At 40.6% G+C, this 9,083-nt stretch overlaps 1 protein-coding gene across 1 annotated transcript in view; it reads right to left on the bottom strand.

The window, feature by feature from the left end:
• Nucleotides 1–4,735: 4,735 nt before the first annotated feature.
• SNAP91 (synaptosome associated protein 91) overlaps nucleotides 4,736–9,083 on the bottom strand; it is a 174,233-nt gene continuing 169,885 nt past the window's right edge. Inside the window, exon 30 of the mRNA XM_050950204.1 lies at nucleotides 4,736–7,344. The gene's annotated coding sequence lies outside the window, so the exon portion shown is untranslated. The remainder of the gene's footprint in view (nucleotides 7,345–9,083) is intronic.

Here is a 9,083-nt window from a genome sequence, read left to right as displayed (position 1 = left end):
GCCCACATTCCTGACCAGCCTTTGTACTGGACAGGCAATTCAGCTGCAGGCAAGTTTACAGATTTTGACATGAATGGGTGAATTGTCACTTGGGCCTCTGGGTTGATGAATTTGGGGTCCACTAAGGATTGGAGGATAGCTGACACTTGTGCCCCCGTGTCTCTCCACACGATAACTTTCTTTCCGCCCACTCTCAAGGTTTCCCTTCGCTCTGAGGGTATTTGAGAGGCATCTGGGCCTGGGGATCTTTGGTGTGATGGTAGTGTAATTGTCATAAACAGATAGCTAAGGGTTAATGTCTCTTTCACCTGAAGCACCTGACCAGAGGACCAATCAGGAAACCGGATTTTTTCAACTTTGGGTGGAGGGAATTTTGTGTCTGAGGTCTTTGTTGTCTGTCTGCCTGCTTTCTCTGAGCTTTGGAGAAGTAGTTTCTGCTTTCTAATCTTCTGTTTCTAAGTGTAAGGACAAAGAGATCAGATAGTAAGTTATATGGTTTCTTTTCTTTGGTATTTGCATGAATATAAGTGCTGGAGTGCTTTGATTTGTATTCTTTTTGAATAAGGCTGTTTATTCATATTTCTTTTAAGCAATCGACCCTGTATTTGTCACCTTGATACAGAGAGACCATTTGTATGTATTTTTCTTTCTTTTTAAAACCTGTTTTCTTTACTGGGAAATTTCAGGGAAATTGAGTCTGTACTCACCAGGGAATTGGTGGGAGGAAGAAATCAGGGGGAGATCTGTGTGTGTTGGATTTGCTAGCCTGATTTTGCATTCCCTCTGGGTGAAGAGGAAAGTGCTTTTGTTTCCAGGACTGGGAACGGAGAGGGGGAGTCACTCTGTTTGGATTCACAGAGCTTGTGTCTGTGTATCTCTCCAGGAGCACCTGGAGGGGGGAAGGGAAAAAGGATTATTTCCCTTTGTTGTGAGACTCAAGGGATTTGGGTCTTGGGGTCCCCAGGGAAGGTTTTTCAGGGGGACCAGAGTGCCCCAAAACACTCTAATTTTTTGGGTGGTGGCAGCAAGTACCAGGTCCAAGCTGGTAACTAAGCTTGGAGGTTTTCATGCTAACCCCCATATTCTGGACGCTAAGGTCCAAATCTGGGACTAAAGGTATGATAGTAATGAACTGCACTCGGTTGGGGTTCTTGGGGCAGTGGGCCTTTATATGTCCCAGTTCATTACATTTAAAACATCGCCCAGCTGACTGGTCACTGGGTCAAGGGGGGTTGCTGGACACTGGTGAGGTGGGACAATAGGGTGTCTGGGTCTTTCCTTGGGTTGTAAGTGGGATCTTGGGTTGCCCCCAGTGATAGGGTTTATTTTTGGTTTGCCCCCTCTGATATTCGCTCCCCTTGCTAGTAGTTTTTTTCTTTTCTGCCACTTCCACCCATCTGGCTCCAATCTCCCCCGCCTCGGTTACAGTTTTGGGCTTCCCATCTAGGATGTACCTTTCTATTTCCTCAGGAACACCCTCTAAGAACTGCTCCATTTGCATTAGGAAGGACAGCTCTTCCAGAGAGTTAGCATTTGCTCCTGATATCCAGGCATTCCAATTCTTTCCAATGTGGTAGGTGTGTCGGGTAAATGACACATCTGGTTTCCACCTTAGGGCTCTGAACCGCCGACGGCCATGCTCAGGTGTTAGCCCCATTCTGATTCTGGCCTTGGTTTGAAAAAGATCATAATCATTCATGTGTTCCTTAGGTATTTCAGCCGCCACCTCTGCTAAGGGTCCACTGAGCTCTGGCCTCAGCTCTATCATTTACTGGTCTGTAGAGATGCTGTATCCAAGGCAGGCCCTTTCAAAATTTTCTAAGAAGGCCTCAGTATCATCACCTGCCTTGTAGGTGGGGAATTTTCTGGAATGGGAAACAGTACCTGGAGAAGGGTAGTCTGCCACATCCTGCTTAGCCCTTGCTAATTCCAGGGCCTGCTGGTGGGCCTCCCTCTGGATCTCCATCTCTTTTTGTTTGATCTCCATAGCTCTTTTGTGGGCAGCCTCTTCTCTGGCTATTTCTAATTGTTTTAGTTCCATCTGTCTCTTATGTTCCTTGTCTCTCTGTTGCTTCCAGCCTAGCCAGCTCTAGTCTGTTAGTTGATCCACTGGTACTCATTTTTCTGCTTTCTTGTGCTGGCCAGACCCCTCTGCAGTTCACTGAAACTGGGATGCACTCAGCTCAGGGCTGCTTGGTTAACAGAGACTTTCTAACTAGCTATACCCGAGAGGTAGAAAGAAAGAAAACAATTCAGCTTGTAAATTCCTTTTGCTGGCTGCTTGCTCACAGCTTGAAGCCTCCTCTTAACAAAGACCCTTGTTAAAAAACTTAACACCTCTGCCCTCAGGCTGCTTTCTAAGCACCTAGAAATGAGAGAAAAAAAATCCTACTGGCTTTTAAGTTCCTCACCTCTGCTCACCATGTCAAGGTTCCTTCCCCACTCTGAACTTTAGGGTACAGATGTGAGGACCTGCATGGACACTTCTAAGCTTAATTATTAGCTGAGATCTGGTACACTGCCACCATCCAGAATTCCAGTGTCTGGAGCACTCTGTCCCCCCAAAACTTTCCCCTCCCTGGGTTGCCCTGAGGGACTTCACCAATTCCCTGGTGAATACAGATCCAAATCCCTTGGATCTTAAAACAAGGACAAATCAATCAGGTTCTTAAAAAAAGCTTTTAATTAAAGAAAGAAAAGTAAAGATCATCTCTGTAAAATCAGGATGGAAAACATTTTACAGGGTAATCAGATTCATTATAGCCCAGAGGAACCCCCTCTAGTCTTAGGTTCAAAGTTCCAGCAAACAGAGGTAAAATCCTCTCAGCAAAAAAAGGGACATTTACAAGTTGAGAAAACAAAAGTAAGACTAACACACCTTGCCTGGCTATTGCTTACAAGTTGAAACATGAGAGACTGATTCAGAAAGATTTGGAGAGTCTGGATTGACATCTGGTCCCTCTTAGTCCCAAGAGCGAACAACCCCCAAAACAAAGAGCACAAACAAAAAAAGACTTCCCTCCACCAAGATTTGAAAGTATCTTGTCCCCCTATTGGTCCTCTGGTCAGGTGTCAGCCAGGTTTACTGAGCTTCTTAACCCTTTACAGGTAAGAGAGACATTAACCCCTAACTATCTGTTTATGACAGCAGGGAAGATTGCTCCTATTATGAAAAGAAAAAAAAGAAGGGATGTGGGAAAGGTTTCGGAGAGTAGCACCAATTATTTCCACTCCCCACACACACTTTAATTCCTGCATGTTCCTTATGGCTATTAAAACACCCACACTTGTTTCTTGCTTATTGGATTCAGAGTGTGTGCCCACGTCACGTATGTTCAAAGCAGTCTGTATAACAGTTCTCAGGATTTCACTTCCAAACCTAGATGACTTCTATCTAGTATCGTTGAGGTTTTTGGTGGAGGGGAAGTCCCCTTTCTTGAGGCATAGTGTGAGAGTACTAACTAACTCTTGATAAGATTCCCTTCCCCAAGGAAGTGGTCAAGTTTAATTATATTAAGGTCACTGTTACTTAGGCCTGGGCTACACTGGGCGGGGGGGAGGTGGGAATTCAAACTAAGATACTTCGACTTCAGCTATGCAAATAGTTTGACTTACCTGGGCCGTCCTCATGGTGGCAAGTCAACTGCTGCAGCTTCCCTGTTGACTCTGCTTACTCCTCCTGCTGAGGTGGAATATAGGCATTGATTCGAGGATCTATTTATTGCATCTAGATGAGACATGATAAATCGATCCCTGATACTTCGAACACTACCTGCCAATCCGGCAGGTAATATAGACATAGCCTTAGTGGCACACTTTCTTATTACATCTATGGCCATGTATTACGAAGGACTATATTACAAGGGAATCCCTCTTGGATTAACTCTTTCTGGAGCATAAAACAAGCAGTTTTATAAGTGGTATTGAAAGTGTTTGAATATCACATCAGAACATAACAGTTAATATTTGGGTATTTTGAGCAATTGTTACCATCCATGTCTAATTCAAAAGACTAACACATGCCTATTATACCTGTTTTCTTTACAGTGCAAGTCCTGGTTCATAAAGAGGTTCTTCCTACCTCCAACATGCCTTTGAAAACAAGAGTGAGTGAGTGAGTGAGTGAGAGAGAAAGAAATTACTACTCTCCCATGCCTCTATGAAATAAACTATGCAGCCAGTGTGTGTGTGTGTGTGTGTGTGTGTGTGAGAGAGAGAGAAAGATTACTACTCTCCCATGCCTCTATGAAATAAACTATGCAGCAAGTACAGGTGTTGTGTGTGTGTGTGTGTGTGTGTGTGTGTGTGTGTGTGTGTGTGTGTGTGTGTGTGTGTGTGTGTGAGAGAGAGAGAGAGAGAGAGAAATTACTACTCTCCCATGCCTCTATGAAATAAACTATGCAGCAAGTACAGGTTATCAGGGATCAGTGACCACTTTCTATCCACAATATTTCAGAAATGCCAGATGAGTCTTGCTGTTCTTCCCAATGTCAGGCGTCTAGTGCAACCCTTTTTCTCTACACACTAGTCAAGAAAGAGATTTTAGTGTCTCGTTTATGATGTTACAAGTTATATGCCATGCAAGTGCTACCATTTGGCATATGAAGCAAACAATTAAATTAAACAGAAAAATGAGAGCTCTTCAGTACAATGAGATCCAGTTAATTTGCTTATTTAAAAAAGCAACACAATAGACACAAGTATTTATTTTAGGGAGAAAGTTTACTGCTGTAAGCTTTTTACACATTCTAAGTCAAATGTATGTCATAGTCTGAAATTCAATCTGTCCTGGCAAGCATTAATGGGATACTCAACAGCTGAAGTTTTGCTTTGATGGTTATGACTGGTCATTAGCTACATATCTGAGTACATAATCTCTACCTGGTGTTTAGTTATGCCTGTCTCTAAAAGTGCTCTCATTCATTGTATCCATTTTTGCCCCAGGAAACAGTATGGCTGTAGAGTTCATCTGTATGTTCCTTTGGGCATTACATCATATGAATTGAAGGAAAGTGGTACAATAAAAAGTTTTCTTCTTTTGAGGCTACTATCTGTGCAAGCTTGGCAGAATAGCCCATATTTTCTAAACACTTATGCATGTGAATAACTTTATATATATATATGTTTATTTGCAGAGCCTGGGCCTACGTTTATCTATCTGTTTGATAAGGGTGAAAGAAACCAGCACCACAGTATTTGTCAGGTAAACTTTTGAAATTTAAAATTCAAATGCAATCTTTGCTGCAAAGCATTTTGGAACGACTCAAATAATCCCAAGTGCCAAATTCAGTTCTGGTTTAAGGTACAATTCCACTGAAAATAACTGAACTGCACCCATTTAGCCAAAGGCTGGATGTAGTCCAAAGACTTTGCATCTAATTTTAAATATTAGTAATTGTTCTGTAAGTTGCGTTACCTTAAACAGCTGCAACATTGTATTAGTCTAAGACAATTTCAAACCAATTTTACTACCAGTTTCAGAATTAGAAACTCATCTGGAAAACAGTACTGATTGACTTGAATTTAACGTTTATATTGTGTTTTTTAAATGTTTCAGTATTTTTTTTGTGTGAAATCCAGTCTTAGTTGAAAGGTCATGTAAACTTTAAACTGTATGTTATATGTCATATACGTTACAGAGGTGTGATTTTTAAAGACTAAAGAGAACAAATTGAAAAATATGCTTACTTTGTCCAGAGTATGTCACTTTGTGCCTAGTCAGTCAGTTTAATTTTTCTTTCACAGAACAATAGGAGAAAGATTTTAGCCACAGGAAACAGATTGTAAAAGTCAAACTTTAGTAGGGGACTCAGGTGTAGACAGACACTAAATTTTTTGGAAAATGATGCACTTTTAAAACTGTGGAACAAACAATACATTGAGAACTAGTGGCTATAATTCTGGATCTTTTCTTTTATGAAATTAGAAAGACAATTAGAGTGTTCATCTTTACTTTGATCAAGGTGTTTATTGCATCTCAGAGGGTGTACATGCACTGGGTTCTTAAACCAAAATACAAAGAAAAGCTATTTTGAAATTAGCTTTATATAACTTTTTCCCCATTAGAGTGTATGTTATCCCCACAGTTAATTCAGATACAACCACTTTTAATGGTACCATACATTGATTAAATAGTTAGTTTGAAAGACTTAGGTGAACATCTTTCTAATTCAATATGCTTTGAACAAAGAGCTGCCAAGCCACTTGTAACACTGATCAACAGTGACCTCATTTAAGAGTCAAAATCTTAAGCCAAGCCATCAGCACAAACAGTATGAGAACAAACTAAAAATTTAAGAAATACAATATGTACAGTAAAGGGTGTGGTTCTCTGGATCAGAATGAGGTCTAATCACGAATAGTACAAAAACTACTCACAGCATAGTTGGGGAATGGAAATACACTACTCCAAGGCATACACACAGGTAAGCACTAAAATAACAGATGTACATAAAAGAGTTAAATAAAAATGCAATAATGTTATAACTACAGACACACCAAAGAGTGCTTTCATATTTGACATTAAAGAACGTCAGCACAACTGTGGCTGCTTTTTTTAACTACATGGAGAGAAACTGACCCTTTACTTATTTTCAATACATTTAGCAAGATAAATAAGTGAATTTAAATGCAAGAACTCAAAGAGTTGAAATATATTTTAAATTAAAAAAAGTGATAAATACAGTATTCTTTCAGATATGATTTTTCATTATTTGTAAGGTAACTTGAAAGGAGTATTTGTTATGGAAATTTACCTTTATATTACTTTAAATTATAATATAACATATACAGTGCCACAAAAATAAAACATTTCTCACAACAATTGAAATTCATGTGACTGGGAAAAATGTATTTCACACAAAGATTTTGTCTAGTTAAGTGTTTCTTACTATTGGTATTGTCACACTATGTTTTGTAACAGATGAAGAAACTGAACTTTTAGGGAAATTTCAGATGTTTGTCAAAAGTTATATACATTGAAACCTTCAAAAAACACAGACATATCGCTCCAAATGGCTCACCACACAACAGCTGCATAATCTGCCCCTACTGAATAGGTTCAGAAAAGCACTAGAAGGCATCAGAAACATACATCCATTGTTTAAACTGTAGAACACAAATAACCCAAGTACACAAATTGAGAGAGAGTAGGGATAACAGCTAAGGTAGTACACATTCCTAACATTCACTTTCACAGCTGTGCTACACGTTTCGGAAATAAGAGACAGTCTGAATAAGCACTGGGTTTGGTACTGGTGGCTCACTTTGAAACTCTGAGCATCAATCTGTGATTTGTAGACTCCAAACTCACATTTTTAACTATCCAGTCAGAAAAAACTGCAGCTGTGAAGACAAAAACATAGTCAGAAGGAATAGCTGAACAAGTCTGACTCAAATTTGATTATAATGGCTTGCAGAGCAGCTCTAAGGCCAAACTTGGTATACAAAATAATCTATATTCCCCTTATCATATCTTAAAGCAGCTATGAAACTACTCACTGAAGGAGTGGCTAACGTTTAAGAATTCAGATATTTTCTAACTTGAGTTCTGATGGAGGTGTCTCCCCAACAAATTGGGGCCCCAATATTGCAACTGGACTATCATGCCTATGTAGAGATCTTTGAAGACACTGGATCCTAATTACAATGGGTTATTTATGCTCACGAATAGCTCCGATTTGGTCATTATCTATAGCAGAGGTTTTCAAACTTCATTGCACTGTGATCCCCTTCTCACGACAAAAATTACTACATGGCCTCAGGAGGAGGGACCAAGACCTGCCCCCGCCTGAGCTCACTGCCCCAGAGGGGACCCAAAGCCAAAGCCTGAGCCCCAGTCCTTCGGCTTCAGCCCTGACCCCAAGAGGTGGAGTTCAGGCTTTGGCACCAGGCCCTAGCAAGTCTAATATCAGCCTTGGCAACCCCATTAAAATGGAGTCATGAACCACTTTGGGGTCCCAATCCATAGTCTGAGAACCACTTTTCTATAGCCAGCAATGGGTGTAGCTGCACCAGTGTAGACCTCAAGTGTAGACAACGGCATGTCAGAGAGAGTTTGCACTGGCTGAGCTAATCTGTGAAAAACCCAGTTTGACTTGGTCTACAGTTATGCGTCACCAAAGGTGCAGCTCCTTCAGTCACTGAATCAGGACAATTCTCAAATTTTCATAAGCTGTGGATTGCACTTAGACCAATAAGGAAAAACTACCACCACAGATGATGTAAAGCTGCTACTTTTTCCTCTTGTTTAATTCTAATAGATGGCAGACAAAACTATTCAACGCAATTTCTCATAGCCTATCTGCTCTACTTCAGTGATCTCCAAATTTTCTTGGTTGGCTCCCTCAAACCGTTTTGTGATATTTTGGTATCTGAACCCTCATATTGCTTCCCAGAAAGTTTTATTATGGTTACTGTCTTTTCCCTTTTTTTTTTAAATTGTTTTTTGGTTGCTCCTCTTTGCCTCTTATTCTCCCTCAGCTCACTCCTTCCCTAGTTTCCCCTTCTCTCTTTCAGTGTATCCTCACTGGTGTTTGTTCCCTCCCTAATCCATGCTTCCCATAGGCTGTTCTACATAGAACTGCTCAATGCCTTATGCCATGATGTGCAGAAGAGCAATAATCTGTAGCACCCCACAGGGAGAAGAGGAGAGACCATAGGGCTGGAAGCAATGAAGGATGCAGGCAATAACCCCTTCCATCCCTATCAGAGATATGGCATCCTTTGAGGACATGCACATGTTTGAGAGTCTCAATTACACTCATTCATAACAGTGATATCAAATCAGTTTTATGGCCACAAGTTAATTTCTCGCACCAGATTAGGATTACAGTGTAGGACTGGTCACAAGAATTAATGTGAAGAGGACAGTTATTAAAACAAATCTACTACAACGGCAGCATAAAGAAACAAGATTGCTTCTGGCAAAGTAACCTATCTTTCAGTTTTGCCCCAGTGTTCTAGTCCACCGCTAACAGCCTTCATAATCAAATGAAGGCAGAGTGGATAGACAAAAGAACACTGCAAACTCAAATGATGTAAATGAAAACTGGCTGGAACAGAGAACCAAAATGATACAACAA

This window comes from Gopherus flavomarginatus, chromosome 4 (assembly GCF_025201925.1).
Source record: "Gopherus flavomarginatus isolate rGopFla2 chromosome 4, rGopFla2.mat.asm, whole genome shotgun sequence".
NCBI lineage: Eukaryota > Metazoa > Chordata > Testudines > Testudinidae > Gopherus > Gopherus flavomarginatus.
The sequence above is the reverse complement of the archived record's forward strand: the minus strand, read 5'-3'. Positions and strand labels throughout refer to the sequence as shown.